This window comes from Acromyrmex echinatior, chromosome 2 (genome assembly GCF_024713525.1).
Source record: "Acromyrmex echinatior isolate Ae372 chromosome 2, ASM2471352v2, whole genome shotgun sequence".
NCBI lineage: Eukaryota > Metazoa > Arthropoda > Insecta > Hymenoptera > Formicidae > Acromyrmex > Acromyrmex echinatior.
Genome location: NC_141853.1, coordinates 20963826 through 20988128, shown reverse-complemented (window position 1 = coordinate 20988128; position 24303 = coordinate 20963826). Strand labels below are relative to the sequence as shown.

The 24303-nt window shown below is 33.3% G+C and overlaps 1 protein-coding gene across 1 annotated transcript in view; it reads left to right on the top strand.

The window, feature by feature from the left end:
- The window catches only part of LOC105143670 (uncharacterized), a 204792-nt gene that overhangs the window by 108906 nt on the left and 71583 nt on the right, over positions 1 to 24303 (top strand). Inside the window, exon 3 of the mRNA XM_087402632.1 lies at positions 4776 to 4820. The gene's annotated coding sequence lies outside the window, so the exon portion shown is untranslated. The remainder of the gene's footprint in view (positions 1 to 4775; positions 4821 to 24303) is intronic.

The following is a 24303-nucleotide window of genomic DNA, read 5'->3' as shown; positions in this document are numbered from 1 at the left end:
ATTGATATTATTAACTTTTGTATTATATGTATATTTTATAGTCCTATATTTCATCTTGTCTTATATTTCATCAAACGCGAGAATCTCCTTAAGATCTTGACATTTTGAGAACTCCAATTTAATACTAAGAACCAGTTTTAAAAGAGGATATTAAAGAAGAATCGATTTTTGCTTGAAAAGGCAAGAAAGATAATAAGATAAAAGAAATAATTTTTTTTATGGATTTTGATCTCTTATAAACAGAATAATATTAATAAAAAGTTCGGGACGGATAGGGAACACCTCGAAAAATTGAGTATGAACATAGTGTATTTATTCAAATTTCAATCGGCCTCTTTTTAATCACATTCTCCTTTATAATCAACAATTCATTAATTTTCTGAGAAGGCAATAATTTTCGAACTGTATGTTTAAATGTACGGAGGTTCCTTAAAGTTTTTTACTAGAAGAAATAGAATAGATCTCCAGATCTGTGTCTCGTTAGAATTAAATTGACTAGTTTGCGCAGAAATAAAAAAATTTTATGTTCTAAAATATTGCGTAGGATACGAATGTTGATAATCGTTAGGCACAAGAACTGTAAGTTAGAAAGTATATAAACATGAAGTTCTTATTTCCTAAATACAAACGATGAAAGAACATAACGAAAGGCAAAAGCATGAAGAGTCATGCGGTTACAAAGAAGGCGCGCGAGGACGGTGGTCCAGCAAGAGAAGGCTGAAGCTGTGGCAGAGGAAAAGAAGATACGTTAAGATACGTAGGAGATACGCGCCTGGCGGCGCGGCTGTAAATAATGAAACTTTACATCAGCACAGAGATGCTTGCGGTTTTCATTGCGTGAAGTGGAACTGTCTAGACGCATTCACTGCTTTCTAGCAGGCGAGCGAGAGCGCTTTTATAGCATCCTTTTCCCTCCGCTCCCGCCCGCTTTTCCACCACCTCCTCATCCTTCTCTCGGGTCCTGCAATTTCCCGCATCGCACTTTTCTCTTTTTTATCGCCTACTTTTTCGCGCTGTATGTTCCCGCGTGCATCCTCTATCTGGCGTCCAGGCCGAATTGTGCCACATTGAGATGAGCGCTGAGCCAACCGCGCCTGTGAGACGCGGGAGCTTTTCCATTCGCGAGTTGAGACGAGCGTATTTCTGCAGGAGCGAACGTGGCGTTCGATCGAGCAAAAGTACGCGCGGAATTCAACTCCTCGTCTCTCTCCTCCCTCATCACTTCGCCAAACGGACCTGAAACGTTCCTCTTTTATTAAAATGGAATAGCGCGCGCTGAGTCGACGCAACGCGCCGTTGCGCGTAATAGCACGGGTCATTTGCCGAAGGGAGTGCGTGACGATTGGGTTGATCGAATTTACAGCTCCTATACCGGAGCTGAGAACCGTATAGCTATGGAATTACCCCTTTCGGTGGCAAATATTTCCTGGTCCCTCGCAGCAATTTCGGCGGATGCTTCCCGACGAATGCTATTAACTTCGATGGCTTTGAATATTCGCAATTTTCATTAGCATTATTTTATCACGTTGAATCAATATTTCTCAAGGACATAATACTTATGTCAGTTTTCAGATATCGGTTTTATTACAATAGTATTTGTTGTTAATTGGGCAGAAAAATAATAAGCAGAAAATATAAACAAATGCAGTGGAAAACAAATGGAAAATTTAAAGAGGCAATTGTGAAAAAATACTTATGAATGTTATGCTAAGGAATTGTAATTCTTATATTGAAAAATACAATTTTAACAGTTTATATTAATATTAATATTTTATATTAATTTAATTTTTTATTTGCTTTACATAATTTTATACTAAAAGAATTTTGTCTAAAAGAATTTATTTTCAGGTACTGTTAAAAAAACACTACATTGAATATTTAAAGTAAATATTTGCATATATTACATAATACAAGAGAATATTTTAAAAAATTCACACTATATGTCAAATTATGTAATATTTGTTGGAGTAGGATTTAATGTCGGAATTAATATCACGAATATGAGCTTCGTATTTTAATATTTTTCATATAGCGTTCATAAATCAGAATGATTTGTTAAAAAACTTTGTTCGTTTGAGATTTGTCCATTATATATATTAATTTGCTAAACTTCATATATGTTGAACGGACGTGAATATGACTTGCGATTATATCTTTTTCACATTATTCTTCTGTCCTAATGTAATAAAGTCGTGATTAACGTCTTTATTACATTACACGAATATCATGCGCAGAGCAATTATTCATATTCTAATGATTAGTGCAGGCGATCGTAATTAATCGTATTTTTGCAAGTACGAGTGCCATAAAAAAAATCGTAATAAAAGAAACAAAAAGGAAGAGAATGAAGTGGCTTGGAAAGCATTGAATGACAATTCATGATTGCGACGCGCGTGCAACTATGGGGTAATTTATTATTTTATTTGTTACTTTGTAGAGTTAATCGTTCATACTATAATTATAAAATAATATATTACAATATTGTTTCATGCACGTCATAATTATTTTTTGAAATATTAATTATCATTTGTACTCTGTTATAATTTGAATATATTTATAGTTTATAGATTAACGTAGTGTTATAATTCCACTTGTGTATCGCATCAGAGAATAATGAATTATATTTTAATTTGAGATAATAAATGAATAATATGTGAAAATTAATTAAATATACATATATACTTAATATGTGTATATTAATACATATTAAAATATGTATATTTATATATTTATATTTATATATTTAATATACATATATTAAATTAAGAATGTAAGATTATTGCGAATAAAAATAATTTCTTACAAATTTATTATTTTAAAATACCTGATGTGTTAGAACAAATATTTAATTCTGGAATATATCTGCCATTTATTGTGCGTACACAGAACGATCATCCGGCTTCGTATAAACAGACAAGATTTTCAGTAAATTGAAAACGTTTGCGTTTCTTTATTTGTTTTCCCTTTTCCGAATTATTTTTAAATAAAATTTGAAGTCTGTCTCGCTACATCTTTCCGGGATTAGATATAAATACCAGAATTAAATAACGAATTAATTTACATACATATGGAGAAATTTTGCAGGATTTTAATAAAACAAGGGAAAAGATAAATCGCCACATTTTTCGCAGTAATTGAATTTTATTTTCTTGATTTATTAAAATTAAAAATAAAATCTTTTCTCGATTTATCAGTGTCATATTAACATAATTTTTTTCGAAATATGAAAGTTTTGCATAAAATATGACAGTTATAGATTAATTTAAATAAATGTTTTTTTTTTAATCAAAATAAGGTGAATTACATTTTTTGAATAAATATTAAATTTTATGTTGTACATGTGTTATGAAATGGTAGTTGATTTATTGAAAGTGCTTTGAAATACAAGGAATATTTACAATATAAATATACAAGCATATTTTATTCATGTAATATATCATATATTTTATTCATATATACTTTGTTTTATAGAGCGTTGAATATTTCGTGGTAGCAACAAATCGACGCACGGCCTTATTGTTAGTATGTGTTTTTTGTATACATACAGCGGACATTGCGCATGGAAGATCGCTATGCCGCGCTATCATTCATATTTTGGTAGTTACATGAGGAGATATCGACGTATTTCGCTCCATACATACTTTTGCTAAGCACTATTTTTTACGAAAAATTAGGTTTGTTAATTTACAAGTCACATCACTATTAACGATTTGGAAGTTTAACGAGTGATGGCTATTTAGCGAAATACACATTTTGCGTATTTAAAAAATAAATTAGTATTTATAAAACTATATTATATTATATATATATATAAGTAGGAAATATTATTAAAATAATTAAGTATGTTATTTTATTTTTTATTTTTTCTAAATATTTTTTATTCTCTGAATCAATGAAATTCAAAAAGAAAGAGCATTAAAGTATTATATAATTAAAATATAATTATATTTGCATATTAATTTCACACACAATACTATATATATTACATTTATACACTCTAAAACGAGATTAGCTAGATTTCACGTTTCATTGATCTTTTAATTCAATTTTAGGACTGATTATCCAATGGCATACTTGGCACTAATATCAGTAATTATTTGCTGATTCAAATTTAGAAAGCACAAAGAGTTTTTAATTAACGTTTAATGTTTTTCATATTTTTTAAATTGGCGCTTGTTGCATATTTTTTCTTTTTTCGTTGATCATTTCCTTTCACGGGTACAACTTGGTGAGAGAACTCAGTACTCTGAGAGTTTGAAGACTTGAGGACGGGGAAGCTAACATACCCATTACCGCCGATTTAACTGAATAAACGAACCGCGACTGGTTCGTCGCGTCGCGCGTTGCATTCGGGAATGGCATTGAATAATCGAATTAAAAGACCTTCTTTGTTGTATTAGCGGTGTGAAAGATTTTATTTTTACTGATAATTAGTCTGTGCGGTTTGTAATTACCCGCGAGGTTTTTTGCGAATAGTATATAATCTGAAAAAGGGGCTTGACAACTTGAGAAGAGAAGGAGGCATCATTTATCAGTTATTAATTGCTTATTAGCATTTTTAGTATTATATTTTAAACAAGAATTAAAGAAAAATAAATATGTGAAATTTTAAAACTTAAAAAGTAAAATATTTTTGAAAATCATATTATTATTTTATTCTATCTATTCGAAAAACGAATATAAAAATATTTGACGTATAGTTATTTTTTGAGATAATTGCTTAGATATCTTTTGCTGCTGTTTTTTAATTTAGATCTTTTATTTGTGTGTTATAGAATCAACATAGTCAACAATAGCTACGCTGTTCCGTCGATTGATTGGTGAGTGACAAAAAAAACTCTTTTTTAATAATGCAATGAATTTATGAAAAAATTGTAATTATACATGTATATGTATATATTTGTATCCAGCTAATGGTATAATATTGTAATTGATATTTGACATTTTATAAATTCGTTGCCTTAAAAAAAAATGAAAGAGCTAAAATAAATTGGATAAAATATTTAATCTTGGATCATTTATTGATTGATTATGTGTGTATGAAGATGCATTTGGATACGTGACATATTCAAATATATTATATTATCGTAATTTTTCGAGTTCACTATTCAGAAATAGGAGAAAGATAGAGAAGGCGATGAAATAAATTAAGGCATAAAATGCCAAAGTAAGAAACCAAAAATAAGATACGATTTTTTATAAAACTTTTATTTGAATTTATAGTGTTTGTATTTTAATCTCATAAGTAAGAAATATAGATTATCACAATATACTTATGTATTCTATACATTTATTTAAATAGTGCAAATAAATAAAATAAATACAAAACATATATCTATAAAACATATAAAATTACATTTTTATGTATTTCTTTAGGATTAAATATTACATAAAGCGATGCAAAATACAAAACTGAAAAATTTATTTTAATATGTATATATGTATATATTCTTATGTATAATTTGGATTAAAAAATTACAAATAAATTACGCGAATAATACATGCAAATAAATCATATGAAAATATAAATGAATAATGATTAATTTATAATGATAATTAATAATGATTTAATTATTTTAATAAACATTGTTTATCTTTCATGATTTGAATGACGCGCACTTTAACAATCGATTGTAACAGTTCATGCTATTGATTATAAATAAACGTAAAAGTTTTACTTATTTGTTAGCGCTGGCAATCAGCTGACAATAGAAGAAGTTTCCCTCCTTCTTCAGTCTAGTTGAAATGCAGCCAGAATGGTTACAGTCAGGACGAAAAGTAAGTCCAATCTGAGATGACTCGATTATGAAATTCAAGATACGTGGTCTCTATTGACCAGAATTGTTAAAATATATAAAAGATATTCCAGATAAAATATATTGCTTTCTTACAAATCTCCATGCAATGACACGTAATTGGAAAAAGGAGAATGCTATCGATGCGTTTCTAAAATAAATGGCGGTTAAGATTTCCTCCAATTCTCGGGTGATCGCGGATTAGCAATTCCGCTGGATTAGTTAGCAAGTAAGACTTTTCGTAGGTCGCGGGTTAAGGATTAACTAGCAAGTAAGACTTTTCGTAGGTTGCGGGTTAGGGATCCCGCTGGATTAGTCAGCAAGTTGTTTGGTTCGCGTTACAATCGATACACTTGATAATGATACGGGCGCAAGTGTAAATGAATAAAAATTTAAAGAATAAAATAGAAATTCGGAATGAATTTCTATTTTATCTTTTAAATTTTTTCAGAATAAATGAAAAACTAAAGTTACAAGAATTAATAAAAATGCAACGACTAAATCTTAAAATCTGTAAAGATACTAGAACTGTTAGAAATATCAAGAATAATAAAAGTATTAAGGCCGATAGAAATGTGATGAATGTTAAGACATTAAAAATAGAAACGAAACTTTATTTAACAAAATTAAATTTTATTTTTTTAAATTCATTGTGTTTTAAATTAAAATTTTTATACATATATAATGCATAATATAATTACATATATTGTACTACGTACTGTAGGCAATTCCACACATAGTGAGTACAGGGTTGTAATCAATCGAATTTTCATAATTCAAGATCATGAGAAAAATTCTCTATTAATTAAAAATCACGTGATTTTATTTTTCTTAAGACACAAAAATTGGGCAAGTTTTTTTTCTTGTATTTTGATTGGATTTATGATAGCTTCAAATGTATACGTAATGAAGGAACAAATGTTTTTTCATCTCGTCCATGTTTCCTAAGAAAACTGCTTTTCCTAAGAAAACCCCGCAACTCGATATCTGCATATACAGTATCATTACGCGCGCCGGAAAATAATTCGGCGGGCACTGAACCTGTGGTTATTATTTTCCTCCGCCACGAAACGGCGCCGTAAATTAGTGTTGGATGAGCGCGCCGAAAACGTGGTACGCGAGCCACGAACGTTGCCGCGTCAGGTCTCACTGGTTATGCAAAATGCGGCAAATGGTCAGGATTAATTAGTTCCTTTTTTTCGCTGTTATGCGCTTACATACTCCGCGCAAGCCGCTCTAAAGCGGCAGGTTCACTCAGTCGGCGGCAAGGAGAAAGGAATGAGGCTTACTCGCAGAGAAGTGATAAAACGAGCAGGTCGGCAAAGAGGGGTTGGCTCCGTTTCCATGGGCACTCATGTATTGCGTGTGCGTGGGCAGCCGTGTACGTCCACTAATTTAAATTGCCGTTTCGCTCTCAAGTATTCCTAGGAGTAATCAAGCTTCAGTCGGCCCAGACGGAAAAGGCCATCCATAGCTGCAACGCGCTCTCCGGGGCAACCCTTCTAATTATTTTTCGTGAGTAGAAAATTATGCCCGGACATCCGGGCTAACGTGTGGCTGTTCTCCCTTTCCCTCGTATCTCTCTTTGGATCCACGCGGATCTATATCTATGATATAGTCGAGTGTATGGCGCAGCACACTGGATTTCATCGCTAACATTTGCGGTCGCGTTGGTAATTCGCTGGCGCTCCATGGTGTTTCAGAGTATAACTCCGTAGTACAACCGTGTCTATATATTTAATGCATCTAAAGCTTTGTGCGATGTACATATATCTCACGTTGCAGAAAGTTTCTGCTATGGATTTAAGGAAACTGAGGATAACTACCTATATAGGACACAAGTACATATAATACTCTTGTACTTCTTTAACGAATCTGTTTGTGTTGCGCTTTTAGTCTTATATAAATATCTTCACTTAGCTCATATTTATGATATATTAAACCCTTTCTCATACAACAAAATGGAAACACGGACTATTTACAATTAACTAATTCATAAATTCACTGAAATACCAACAAATTCAAAGAGCAAATTTTACAATAATATATCATTCACTAAATATTATAGAAGAGTATTGCAAATAAAATATAATTATTCGTACAGAGGTCTTTTGCTATAAACAGAAATATTTCGTATTAAAAATTTTGTATTTACAATTTATTCGTATTAAAAATTATTACTAAGTAAAACAAAAATTCTTTGTAATTTGATTTATTATCAAACGCAAGTCTTACATTACACATTTAAATAAATATTTAAATATATTAAATTTTTAGTTCCTTACTTAATAATCGCTAGACGTATTAATTTTTTGCAATTCTCTTTGTTATTACTGATAAAAATCATAAAATGAAAAAAAAGAAATTAATATTTTAAATGTATATTTAATATATATATATATTACATTTTTAAAATATTAAAAATGTATAAATACATTACAGCATTTATTCTTTTTTAAATAATTTTTACATTTTTTAGAGTTTTTGTAATATTATTGAAAATTCGTGACAAAGGAATATTATTTTTTATATTATGTGCATTTCTTAAAAATACTTTTTTGAATATGATGAAGTCTAATATTTTTTATGAGTTGATTTGCATAGATATTAATAAAAAATAAGAAGACACACACACACACACACACACACACACATTTTTCTCCGAAATACTTTCGGAACGATGAATTTCAGTTTATGTTTCAACAGTTATCTTTGAAGCAATATCAATGATTATATACGTTTATGATGTATTTGTGAATCAATGTTTACGTTTGTGAGATATGTGAATACCGTCACGATTCCTAATTAAGATCCGATAATTTTGGCGCCAACCATAAACACAAATATATGGCTGATAACGCACGTGCGCATTTATGTGCACTATCCGGCAAATTGCGATGTAGGCTCACAGCATAAGGTGTTAACTAGGATCGCTCTAATGCTGCTTCTGCAATCTGACAGAGATTGCAAGTTAGTAATCCCGCATATATATAGTAAGACTCGAATACAAATCGAGTATTTTTTTAGTAGAATTTGAAAAGATGTTTGTTTTTACGACAAAAATTGTAATCAAAAAGTTTAGTATATTTTAATAACATATTCTTTTAATATTTATTTATGTTTTTAAAATAGTAATGCTTATAACATTTTTATAATGTTATTTTTTAAAATAACACAATGTCCATGTATATTATTTTTATTAAATACAATGAAACTATTGCATATTGTTATTTTGAATATTGTAAAAATAATAACGAAAATTGTGTGTAAAGGGGAAATATATTTTACAACTAGAGAAATCTTTTCCTCCAAGATAGCATAATGTCAGGTTACAGAGCATTGTTATCATCCCTCATTGAATGCTCAGCATCCGTATGAAGACTATTCTCTTCTGCTGGCTGCATCTGACATCTCGAGGCTTTATATTTCTGACCGAACCATTCATCTTTGGATCGTTCAGGTGACTAACGCGGAATATATTGTGCTTCGCGCTACATTTGGGAGTTTTGATGCATCGCCTCGTTGCTCCCGTTCCGCAGTTGAAAATTTTGTACGATTATAATTGCGGATTACATTTTTTGGGAGGTTCCTACACGTGTATATAATACGTACAAATTATAGGAGCAAATGTGTGCGCGTAAACAATGCAATGTGAGACACCAATGGATATTGAATTGTAGATACATGCATACAAATAATTCGCACAGCAATATATGGGTATGCAGCACCGTTACGATTCTTCTTTTTTTATATCCGATCCTAAAAATAAAAATTGTAAAATATTTTACACAAAATTTAAATTTTATATGGGGGTTGCGATAGAGAGAACGGCTCGATGAATATCCACTCTAGCGCATTCGCGTATATATGGCAAAAAAAAAAAGATATGCAAAAGTACACGCAGCCTCACCGCATTCCCTTTTCATGCGGATTTTTTTCTAAAATTGGTTATTGCTCACAACGATTCTTCAACGCTCTCCTTTTATTAAACATATCTATAATTATCTTTTGACTATGTCGATATTAGAAGATAAAATGCATGTCAAAATAACTGAGGCAAGATTATTTAGTATCAGAGGGAGGTGTATAATTCATAAAAAAGTAATTACATATAAGTAATCAAAATTATACGAGCTCACTCGGACGTATCTGCAAAATAATTAACCATATACCGAAATAGTGAGATTATATTCTCCACTATGTGCAAAGGTTGCACTTCTGATGAATTTGCAATTCATATAATTGCACGCTACACACACACACACACACACACACACACACACACACACACACACACACACACGAACACACACGCGCGCACTCACAAAATTCAGCTGATAGTATATCATCGCTCGCGAATGCAGGTGTATAATCTCGCCACTGTATCTCGCCGCAAAGGCAAATGATTCAAAAGCCGCCATTATTCGTCGCGGGCGTGGATCAGAGTCAGAACTACCGCGGCTTAATATCTCGGAAAGGGATAAAATTGGAAATCCGCGACCGCCGCGGAACGAAGGAAAATGTCAGGAAAACACCAGCAAGAGAGGCGTGAAGCCGAGATGCCAGAGACGTTTGCTCCGCGTGCGGAAGCGGCGATGACAGTGTCGGGAACAATGTCACTGTCTGACACTCTGCGAGATAAAGCGAGAAAACGGCGATGCGGAAAACAGAAAAGTACGGAAGAAGATGGTTTAGCTCGCACAGATGGATATTGCACACATTGCTCGCAAAAGTTGCATCCGGGAACCGCGTCCGACATTGACCTCCGGTCGTTCTCCGTTCTTTCGCGCGTTGCTTTCTCGACAATAGAATTATATCCGAATATGGTCTTAATCGCGAACCCGCCGAATATTTTCCATTGAATTTTGAAGCTCTGTGTCGTTCACATTGTATTATCGATACATTAAAACCGTGTGTTCAGTCGATTATTCTATAACGTACTGTATTGTATATAATCAATGAACAACGAAAGAGTAGATTACAAAATTCCAAAAGTTGATAATTAAAATTAAAGTAAATAAACATTTTTTTAATGAAATATTAAAGAAGAGGATAGACGTGTTTAATGTCTCTTTTTTTGTATTTTTTATTATTATTAATTATAATTTTCTATATTTATTTCTAATTTATATTAATAATTTTAAATAATAATAATAATTTTTTAGTGATATTTACCTATTCTCTCAAAATACAATATAACTTGTTTTTTGGAGGGGGGGGGGGGGGAGAATAACAGAATTAAAATAGATGTATGTATTTAAATAAATTGTATTCTTTTATTGAATATTTTTATATTATTTACAAGTGATAATACCATAAATACATTTCGAGCGGATTTCATCAATGAAAAATACCATTCGTCGAACTGAATACAGATGTGTTCATATCAAAGTTTACTAGCAGCCAGAAATTCTTGCGAGCTTCATTTTCGTTATTAAAAAAAAGTAAATGCGTCAGATTCTAGCAATATCGAAATGTTGGCGAAAAACTATATACTGAAGATTAAAAAAGTATTTTATACGTATCTGATCGCACAGTTTATTTCTACTTCATCGTCAAACATTTGTATCGTCATTACAGGGACAATGAGTGTGTAGTAGTTCTTTCGTTCTCACCTCGATGACAAAATACAAGAGAATATCTCGCTCTACGTTCTGCCTCACGTTCGCGCGCGCGCAGGTGTAATCTAGCATCCGTTTACAACGCAGAGACAAGGCTACCGTGTTAAGATGGAAAAAAAATGTATGTAAAGTAGGGTTCGCTCTCTGGGAAAACCTACTCGTAGCTACAACACGCGGTTGGGCGACCGCGCGAACAAAACGATCTCTGTTTAGACCCGTGTCAGTGATCTTCAAAGCCGGGACAAACGCTGTCTCCGCGGAAACGAAGGATATTACGTCGAAATGGTACAAAATGTAAAATGCATGAGATATCCACGCCGCCGCGCCGACGAAGCAGGGCGTTCATGGCGAAGGATGGAATAATTAAATTCGAATGTAAACGCTTTGAGTATCGACGTTTACGTAATTGTTTCCAAGAATAACAAACGAACTTCTTGGCGTGGCTGCCACGGTTCCGCAGCATCGAGCTTTCGATGATTGCTCGTCTCTCACGGAAAGATAAAGAGAAAGCGAGAGAGAGTGAATTAGTGAGAGGGGGGAGAGGGGGAGAGAGAGAGAGAGTACAGAGAATTATAGGGAGAAGTAATTTAGTCGGACCGAGCAGTTATCGGTACAAATAAACTCACGTCGGCATTCAACTCTTCATATCGTGAAGATCGTTGTAAATCAAACTGAGCCGTGATATCTTGCGCTGCGTTACATTAAAAAAAGGACAAATATAGTGAACGTGACTTTCGTCGATAAAACTCAGATAATTTTCCAGCGTCTATATGGCTCGATTCGTTAAAAACGGCAGAGCGAAATAAGATATACGTGTTTTATCAGAGAATACATACATACTATACACAATGATACGCTGAATTATGATATGCTGAATTATGAAGGAAATATAATGGCGGATAATCTGTTGAGCGATGCATTGAAGATATTAACGGTGATTTACGCCGTGAAATAACAACAATAATGTAAATACACATGATAATACGCGATGCATTAACCAGTGGCGTTGTCAAGACAATTGCGAGAAATGTATGGCACGCGATGCAATACGTAATCTGAATCTTCGAGCTTTCGCAGTAATCCGAACTGTTTGTCAAGTGTATACATATAAACTAAACATTTTCCACTGTAATACGTATTCTACACTGGAAAAAAAAATTTTAACACATATTTCTTTGAATAGTACCTACTAAAAACACATTTACTAATTAAATGAAATTTCTCCAAATAACCTATCATATAAAATAATCCTAAAATATCCTATTATTTTAAAATAAATTCGAGCAGTTTAAAATCAACAGAAAGTTGAGTTACGTAACGCGTATATCACGACGACTTTGCGTCTCTCATTTCCACTCTCAAGCTTTCTCTCGGGTGTCAAAAGGAGAATCGAGCAAAAGAGAAGCATTGTACGCGCGGCGGACAAGAAAATGCAAAAATATCGAAGCATCGAGACGAAGCACGAAAGCGTGACAGAATGGAACGAGAGCTCTATGCGTAAGTCACCGGTGACAGGCCGAGAACAACGTCACTGCCCGGAACGGCGAGAGATAAAGAGAATACTGCGTTAAACGAGACACGGTGAAACGAGAGGACGGAGAAGGGACGCGCAAGAAACGCGATAAGAAGAGGAAGAAATGGCAAAAGAAGAAGAGGAAAAAGGAGAAGAGGCAAAGGAGCGGTTAAGCCACTGACTGGATATTGCGCAGTGGCGCAAACAAAAACCACCCAACCCCAACCGCAAGCCACCATCGTCGTCGTCGTCGTCGTCGTCGTCGTCGTCGTCGTCGTCGTCGTCGCGAGGAAGTCTTCCCTGCGAACCCTTCTTCACCGCACCCTTCTGTCCGCCCATCTCATCCCTGGTCCCATCCAGCCCCAACTCGACGTCGACCGGGATGAGCGTCGCTATCTCCCCGCAAAACATATAAACTTGGGCAACAGAAGGCAAGAAACTTAATTCAGTGGAAAATACACAACAGATAAAGCTGCTTTCAGACGTTGCTGGTGAAAGGAGCGAATGTCGTTGCTCGCGATGGCTGGCGATGCTTTCAGTGCCGACCTGCTAAATGAAGCCGACCGCCAAGGGGCCGCTCGGCCACTTTCCGTCCCGTTGCTAGCCACTCGTTTTAATGTCTGGGAAATAATCGTAAATATTTTCGATGTCAACCCCGACAATGTATCCCTCGTTTTTCCACTTCGGCCGTTGTTTATTATCCGATACGCATGGAGGTTCTCTCTGATCTCCCTCCTCCCTCCTTTCCCCCTCTCTCTTCTTTCTGTAAAATTTATTGAAATTTCGGCGATATGAAGTATCGCGTATATGTCAATGCTTGTAATCCGATCGAACGGTGCTGTCATTGATGTAACATATGTTGACGTGTAACTCACGCGTGAGATATTTCTAAATGTATAACGAAGTTAAAGACGCTTTCAGACATATAAATATACAAGTCAAGAGAGGATTTCCTTTTTCAATTTTAAACATTCGAGAGAAAACGCTTATTTACTACATATTTCACGGATTAAAATCATAATAATATTTATTATATTATATATGGGTTCTATTGAGCCTTAAATTTTTTCCTGCTTTAAAGGGATCTTAAAATCATTTGTTTTATCGACTTAATAAGACTTGTACACATACAATTCTCGTGTTATTACATACATCAATATCGCACACATACGCATAAAGTTTTGTAACGCTTAGGTGGGTACAAATTTTGTATCGATTAGGTGTCTAAGTCTAATTCTAAAGCTTGACATTGTTTGTTCATGTAAATTAAAATTTTTGAAGTAGAAGCTATAATTTTAAAGAATGATAAAAAATGGCACTTGAATCAATGTTGAAAAAGAGCGGCTCAATTGTTAATTTTTAAGAGATTTTATTTTTTATGCCATATTCGACTAACAATAAAAAATGGTAAAGATCTCAATTTCAAATTCTTTTTTATTTTTGGTATAAACTCGACATCAAAGACACGTATTAATGCATATACTTTAATTTTAGAAAAGAATTTTCAAATCCGTAAAAAAAGAAAAAAGAAATTGCGACACAAAAATTATTGCATTTAGTTGGTAAAACAAACGAGTTTAGGATTTCTTTAAAGTATACAAAATCTAAAATCAAAGAGGTTTTAATATTATTAAAAATATAATGATAACAAATATTTTAATTAGCTATATTATATTAAAAATATAATAATATGAATATTAATGAAACAACTCCTTTCACATATCCAAATATTAGCTGGTCGTGATCACAGACATATTACACGAAGCGTAAAATGCTACTTTACATCACAGTGAACCCTAAGGGATAGAGGCAAAGCTGGATTTGGGGCGGAAAAACAGTAGTCTCGCTGTGCTAATGCTGTGCGCTACAACGTTACTGTGTGAAAGATTGCATCAGTAGAGCCAGTAATTTGTAAAGAACTGCATCTATAATGATAATTATATAAAATTAACGTAAATAGCTTTATAAACGCAGATAGCTTTATATATATTACCTTCCATGAGTAATTCGCATTATCATTCTTCGAGCGAACCGTGATAGTAAACACGAACTTCTTTTTTTCTCTTACACTTTATACTTTGAACTTCATTCAAATGCATTTGTGTTCCACGTTCCATTTTCCGAAATGTCACAAGATAGGTTTAAAAAACTTCCTGTGCCAGCTCTACATCTGCAGAACCTTAAATGTCGTTCCGCTTAAAAGTCTCAAAGTTTTAAGTCGCCGTATTATTGTTATCCAAGACATTGGGTTCTGATAAATTTTCTCGACGTTGCGTGGCTGCAAAATTCTTTCTCGTTTACGGAAAGCAGAGTTACCTCTATCAACGCGTTCTAACTCCATCATACGGTATTCCTGAAATCGATCACGCCCCACCGAGATGAAGTGCGCACGTAGACGAGCCGCTTTCTGGCGCTCAGCGATGAATTCTATTTACGGTCTGATTCGCTTATTCAGTCTTATTGGCGCTGGCACAAGACTCTCCCAGGATACGAACTGGAGTACTTTGCAAAGGAAGAGAAGCGTGCGCAAGGAAAATATACGAAATGTTTCATTTATTCTGGTCTAGGTGTGTCGCGCGTTACAGAGTACTGGCTCGCTTATAATGTTAGACTCAACACGGTTAAACTCACGCAAAATTACGTCCAGAATTCATGCGAAGCGCAGGCACGAAACTCGAGCCAGTGACGCCGCATTTTGTTGCCCTGCAGATATTGTTACTCGTGTGGATGCACTAAATAAATTAAAGCACTTCAGAAACAGCGGCAAGCCGTAATAAGTTAATCACTTCGTTTGGAGCTTATAGCGCGCGCCAACACCGCCAACTAATGTAATTAAATGATCGAGATAGCGTTTCCTCTCTCGTCTCACAAGGGCTGGGATCTTAGGCAAGGACCTGTGGCCGAGACTATTCGCGAGAGAGGAAGCTCAACCAACGTGGTGATTGCGGAAAAGGTATTGTATGGTCGCGAAGGAATTGAATGCGACGCTCGGTAATTGCAATCGGTAGAAATACATGAGCGTGAAGAGGCACAACAATTCTCTAGCTCGTCAATAAGAGAATATCATCGTGAAACACATACCGATCACTCCAATATCTCCGACCCTTCCGTCGTACTTCAAAGCTTTCACGTTTTACGTTACGCACCGCACTACATCGTATTACATCTCGTATTATGGTGCATTCACAACAAATTCTGCATTTATTGCTTTACATGAAAGAATAATAATCAAATAATAATATTTGAAAACATTTGAATCATTGTTCTTTTTATAGTAAACTGCGGACATGATTATCTAAATTTATATTCATTATATTTAAATAAATAATGCTTGTCTGATTCCGTCTGTAATCATCTAATTCCGTCTATTGATTGTTGTAAGAATTGACCAATCTAATATTCACCATAAATTTGATTACGATTGATGAATTCTTACAACTATAACTGCACTTACAGCTGCTTACGCAATTGTAGAATGGGCTTAATAAGCATGTATGTCAGGCGTTTATCATTGATGTTGAATATTTGCAAGAACATATGTAATGATTACAGACGACATGAAGTAAACGAAGGATAAAAGCATTCATTGTGCCGCGAAATCTCTTGAGGATGTGAATGCACCATTATGATTTTCCGGCAACGCCGAAACATGCTTTCCTCTCACACAACCGTATACGTTTATTCGTACAAAGGACGTGGCCGGGATACACAGACGCGCCCACGAGATCAAAGTCGAGACAGAATTTTGCTTCAGGGGTCTTTAACTCGACGTTATGCGGAGATCGAAGAGTCTACATTGTACATGCAAAACGCATATAGCTGTATAGTAAAATGCGGGCGAAAGTTGGAGAAGTAAAATCTACACATTGCCTTTGTGCAGTCGTCATCTATTTGTCATGGTTATATAAATGTCAAATTTTCTTTACTCCAATGTAGGGCTTTGTAAAAATATATAAAAATATCGATAATGCTCGTATTCACCAATTGATAAAAATTGATATATAATACAAAGGACAAATTACTCTTTATTACGTTCATGTATAGCGACTAAATTATTTTATTTATAAAAAAATAAAGAGATACATATCGAAATGTTTGAAAATTAATATAAAGAGTTACATATATTAAAAAAAAGAATGTTTTTTCTACGTGAAAATTGAAAAATGTTAATAATGAATCAATCTCTTTTGATGTTTTGCAAGATGCAAATTGGAAATCGATGTTATCATTTATTTTTTTAGCATTCATATCCAAATATAAATTGTTTTTGACAAGATATTCGATTCAAGATAACTAAAAAGTCTTTGAGAATTGGAATCATTTTACGAGATAACGCGGGAAGTTTTCACTGATAAAGGAATGACAATAAAAATTATTCCGCTTGCGTTTGCACCTATCAACATCAGCATTAACGCGACATTTACGACGTACTATCAGGAAGTTCAAGCTAACTATGTTCTCTTCCGTGCTTACAAAACTAAAGTTTGTTCCATGAAAAGCTTGTGCCGCGCTAAGGAAATCCTTATTGTCGATATTGCTATCGATAATGAGTTTCTACGTCACTCTAGCATTACTTAGTGTGCTTGAACGAGATAAAATATACCATATCAGCATCATTACGTTATCTCATTACTATTTCGTAAATTTTCATGACAATTACACGGTATAATTATCTCTTTGTATTTTAACACGAGTGTATACTTTCCCTTCATCCCGCTTTCATAAGGAGGATTGGCAAGTTGATGGGAATAAAAAGGGTCTTATAACAACGTGATACGACGCGACGTCTTTTTACATTAGCGTCATCGCGCTATTTTATGGAATATCGTTAAAAAGTTCGTTCCAGTCCCTTGGTGTTCATAGCCTAAAAACTTTTTTTTATTAAAACTGATTAGTACAATATCATAAAACAACTTTGATGATAGAGACGTTGCGTTTTCAAAATAATATTCGACACACACACCACACACACACACACACACACACACACACACACACACACACACACACACACACACATCTTACAAAAGAAAATGTTTTATATATCATAATTTCATTTTTTTAATGGCTTATAAAATAAACAACGTATAAAAGCATACGAGAAATATGTTAAAACTTTCATTATACGTTTTTAATTGTCGGGATTTTCGCAATTACATATCAGATGATGTATGTGAATCGACATGTATTATCACGAACGTTGACAATGAAATGAATTAGTACGTAAACGCAATATGAGATATCAATCAACATTAAAACTCATTTGGATAAATATAATCTTCAGTTAACGTGTATCTCTTCCCTGCAGATTTATAAAATCACATTACTGTGTGATTTTTCATGACAATTACACGATCACTTATTTTACTGAAATGTCACTATACTATGTATGAAATGTTTATATACTGTAAATGTTAGTATACTGTGGCTATTATTCTCACGAGCACATATTTCTTTCTCATGATTAAGAAAATGTGCGTTGTTAATAAAATTTAATTTAAAAAAGCATATTTTCTTTGCATTATCAACAGCATGTAGTTTGAAAAAGTTTCTTTTCAAGAGTGTTCTCTCTTCTAGCAAATACTGATACAATAAAAGAAATATAATATATATGAACATCTACTGTTTATGATTATTTAAAAGCTCTGTGTGTGTGTGTGTGTGTGTGTGTGAGAGAGAGAAAGAGAGAGAGAGACTCCGAAGCATACTCAAGGAATGTACACACTACTTTCATATACTTTAATTAGGAAAAAGTTTATCGCAGACAAAAGTACATGTTCAACTTCTTTATATTACTAGTTATGCGGGAGCACGTTCCGAAAAGTTTAATCCTGATTCAAAGCAAAAATGGATTTTTTACATTTTCATACAAACAGAGTTACCGAGTACAAAGATATGCAAACAACGTTCTTTAATTAAAAAAATTACGCTCGTCTGCATTTAAAAATGCAAACGCACGCACTCGCACGAATTTCAGGATCAATAGGGAAAATCATAATTTTGAGAGAATTTATGTGTAATAATCTATCCACCGAGTACATAAAAAAATTGAAATTTATTGTATCGACCGCGATTATTATTTTTATGCTCAGAATTTCTGTGAAAGCTCTTCTAATGATATATATTTTGACTGGATATTCTGATCCGTTATGAAGAAATAGTTGTAAGAAGACAAAATTGTGTGGTGCAATGAGAGATGGTGGAAGAGAAACGAGTTTCATTGAAGAAAGTATCTTCCGGAATGCAGGTCAGGCTTTTTCACAACTAAGAAACTAGGAGACATTAGTAACTGTCTTACAAAATACGATGGCGAATTAATAAAAGCTGCAGCTTACAATTAGTTATACAATTATAATTTTTTAAATATATAATATTGTTTTAGGTGATTTTTATAAAATCAGTTTATGAAAATGTTGTTTAAAAAATTTCTCTAAATTATCTGTAATTACATTTTATATAATTATAATTGACGATTTTATTATCATCAAGATATTATCATTTACAGTTCTCACATAACATGTTACATAATACAGCTGCTTGGAATTCAAACTAATGATAGTAATTAATTCAGTATCGTCGTAATCAATACACCGGTTTAATCACTAGTATTATATTGTATTATGCTTGTACATCTATCTTGTTCCTTGAACATAATGCTACAATAAATTACATTATTAAATTTTTAGACATCGATAGTGTTCTACATGAATTACTAAAATTGCAAACAATGACAATTAAATAAAATGTAGTGACATAATTATATATTTGTTTAAAGTGACATTTTAATACATCCATTTTTTATTTTTATATAACTGTACATAGTTTAAATTATCTTTTATTTTACATTACTTTTCCTACACAAAAAATTAAATAATAAATTTTTTTACAGTGAATGAATAATATGTATTCAAAAATCGTTTTTAATTTATCAGAAAAATAAATACGTAATGAAAATTATATTTTTACTTTATGAAAGTTAAATTAAATAATATATCTTATTCAGCTCATATTTTATTGACAATCGTCTACTTTGTTGAACAGTGAGCATTTGAACTGAACAGTCTCGCATGCAGATAGTTCATCCCGATAATCACAGGCCTTCTTGAAATCTGCCTGAGGTTGCGTTTTAAAATTCCGCACTAGTGCAAGGGCTCTCTGTACACCAAACCCTCCAGAAAGACGGTCCTGCGTGAGTAGTGCGTATACACGTCGCCACTATGCGACGCCCGAGGCAGGCCATTAGACGGCGACAATGCGCACCCTTTTCCCGACTTTTATACGTATTTCCGCCATTATCGCGCATTCTATGTCGCAATAAATTCTTTCTCCGTCGCATTAAAATTCTTGAAGGGCATTCTGAATACTTGGTGCGGCAGCGATATTGATGTCCCTCGCTGTGAACAAAACGGTTTATAGCGTATAACGCGACCTTCTCGGCTCTCTTCATCCTGAAAAGGCGGAGATCGTGTGCCACTCTGCCAAATAAAGGAAGGACATTCGAAAAAAGGTAGCTACGTACGTGAATCGATTGGTACGAAGTGTACGCTTCCATTGTTTATGGACGACTCTATTAGTATTGATTCTTTAGATTGTTCCATTGGATGAACAAAAAGCTTGAACTTGATTAAAAAAAAATAGAATAGGATAAATAAATATTTCTTAATAATTACTTCTTCTTCAAGTAAAATTTCCTAGCCTAAAAAAAAAAGAAGGCAAAGATTGCTCTGTATCTCTTTTTAGAACAAGTAAAAACGCTACGTCAAAGTATTGAATAAACATTGACTGTTGCTGCTCAAGAAACCGAGGGAATTCTGTAAAGAAAAAACGAATAATTTGCTTGATTAAGCAAGCTATTTTTTCTTCGTGTTAGCTCTAATTAACTGTACAGATCTCCGTGTTTAGAAGATAGATGAAAAAGGATTACGCTCGTGTTTATACCTTCTCTCTTTATATGCCGTTTTGACATAATTTCTCCCTTAAATAAGCATTAGCTGCAACGTTGCTCTCGAATTACTCTATACTTGCAGCGAAATATGTAATCAAATTACGCTCACCTCACCTCGCTCATCGTCCTACTTAACGTATATATGCTCAAAACGTTATATTACTAATTTCGCCATAATGTTGTAGCAACACGGAATAGCGAGGAAAATGTTTGCTAGCGTTGAAAGGCCGACAAAATTAATTGATCGAAGGTAAGCCGACAACATTTTCGTGTGATGAGTAATTGGACGGGAGAAGACGATGAGAAGTGGGACCCTTTAAGGGTCTCTATATCGGGGAAGAGGTTATTCTAGGACGGATTGTGGGGGATGCTTTCATCTCATAATTACTAGTTCGCTTGTAAACTCCTGATTTGAAATGTGAATGATCTAACACGAATAGGCGCTCTTGTATTTTGCACGTAATTATACTGATTGGTTGATATCATAAGACATTAAATACACATACATATCCTTATTTATCGTAATTCATTCGAATTCGTTTTGAATTTGCTTATTCGATGTGATTGTGATGGAAATAAAATTAATTAACTTTCGACTAATAAATATTGATGAGGAACAATATTGATGAGAGGCCTACATGTATGCTTTCGATGGTTTTATTAATTAATAAATAATATTTAAATAATGTTGAACTCTACAGTAACAGAATACTCTAGTGCGATTGACATTTTTGTCGATTATATAATTGACGCATTATATAGATCACAATATGAAAAAGATGTTAAATATAAAACAGACGTCATAAACTCTCTGATTATGATTAAGTTTATTTTTTTATAATATTATTTAAATCATTTTATACACATTTTAATTACATTTTCGATGTATTATGAATATTGAATAATATTACCAAAATTTATTAAAAAATCATATAGTCATAATGTAATAACATAATAATTAAAGGAAATTCGAAACCAGAAAAATTAATGTAGTCGTGTTAATTTAAGTAAGTTAATTAATGTCAGTTGTTAATGGACTACGTTTTCGGTTTGCAATATCATGTATGTATGGATATGATTTTGGCCTCGATGTAGTATTATCCTGGAAAAGTTTAGCTGTTTCGTCGCTGTCAAAAGTTTCGACGTTTAGTGTCAGATATCTGCAATTATCTACGAGCAATTTCGCACGAAATAGAGACCATAATTAATGATCGTTATTCCGCAGCGGCAATATTTCATGAAATGTTTAAACAACTACTCCATTGTATTCCCGGCTTTCCCTTTTCGACACGCTTCAGCCTGAATATTTTATAAATCAAGCGCTACATTTTTTACACATCGCGCAGTATAACGAGAGTCATAAAACGCGCTTCGACACATCACATATCTCTTTCTAATTGTTAGATTTATACGTATGAGTGGTCGACAAACACGTACATATAGACAGAACTAATATGGCTAACGCCGATGAACGATCGGCGTTAGATTTTTATGAACCGGTCGCCTGCGCATGTCGGCCAACTCACATTTTGCGGACATGTGAACTATTTTTCCAATACGCTACATATATCGTCGTCATCATGATGCTCTTTTCCACATGGGAGATTCAATCTCCCACGACCGCGCATGTCCCACATCTCATATGCGATATTGGATTAATTTACATTGCGAGCTCGTTAATCGGCGAGAAAAAAAAAGATACTGCAACACGAAATGGAATGAAAAAGCAATCTTCACCTGCGGGAACAGCGCGGCTTAGCCTCTTGATTGCCCGTTGACTTGGAAAATCAACTGTACAAATTGGCATCGTACGTAATATATACGTGATATAGGCATGTGTGCACGTCGCTTTGTATCTTATGCGCATATATCAAAATGTTTAAATATACGTGATGAAAGAATGAGAAAGAAAACGTTGAAATCATTGGTTTGATTAACGCCATTCTTTTACATATATTAATTCCAAATGGAATGACTAAAAACAATCAAGAAGTATAGTAAAAAAAAAAAACTATAAAATTATTGATAAATGTAATGAACACGGTGCGCCAGAAATTGCGTTACATTTTAATGTTTAATTGACGCTTGTATAGCTCGATGAAAAACGGGCAGCATTTCGTTTGAAAAATCTTTTCGATCAAGCGGATTCAACGTGCACGATACGTGCACGCATTTTGCATTTTGAAATTGACACATTGATGAATTGTTATTGTAATACAATAGTTTAATTTCACGTACAGATGCGGTAAATGATGAATCGTTTATTTCGGTGAGAGTAGGCGAGACGGAGAATAAATTGCAAAAATCACAACGAATAGATATATCCATTCTAAACATGTAACGCACTCGAAGATTACAAAGATATATGTTATGCATTATATGTTTTGATTAACAATATATTTCTGTAATTTATATATACAATACACACACACACACACACACACACACACACACACACACACACACACACACATATATATATATAGTATTACATTATGTCTGTTACTGATGCATTTACTATAAATATGATTAAGTACACATAAGATATAATTTCGAACAAATATTATATATATATATATATAAAACAAATAAAAATAAAGTGATGCAATATAGAGATGCAGGGAGATAAGAATATCGCGCGACGATCGATATCACTATAAATAAAGTTTCTTCAATCTCATACGTCGTCGTTTCCGGCGTCAGCCTTTTCTTGTTGAAGAGATAAAAGTTGGTAATCGATCGGCGGAGGGTGCATTACAACTGATATAAAATGGGTGATTTGAGTCCCGTCTATTACCACTCTTTTATTCCGCGGTATTAACGTTTTTCATTCCCGTACCAACGTGCTACTGCTGCTAAAGCAACGACTGCAGCGAACATTGTCGTAATCTAGCAAAAAAACAATGAGATCAACACTTGTATAAAATGGCACTGTACAATTTGTTAACTTTTAGACCTATAAATCTTACAATTCAGATGAATGAATTACAATGAATATATAAATTAAATGGCCTGATGAAATAAGAATGATTGAATTTAATTTTTTTTTTTTTAATCAGATATAAAATTGTTAATAACTGTATTAAGTATAAGACATAAAACAATTAAAATATATAATGTATTCTTTAATTTTTGATACATATAACTTCACATATAAAATATTACTTATTAAATATTTTTTTTTACAATATATATGGATATATATTTTAATCACGAAATGTTTTCTAGAAAAACATATCAGAGTACGTATTGTATTAGTTGATTATAAGACCATATATATCATAGTAAGTCATTCTCAAGAAAAATTCAAATTATGTGTATCAAAACATGGCAACGTGTATTGACTACAAATGTCAAAGATCTTTTGAAATCAAATATGGATGCTTGTGAGAATGTAAAGTAATTATATTTTTATATTATTATTTTATT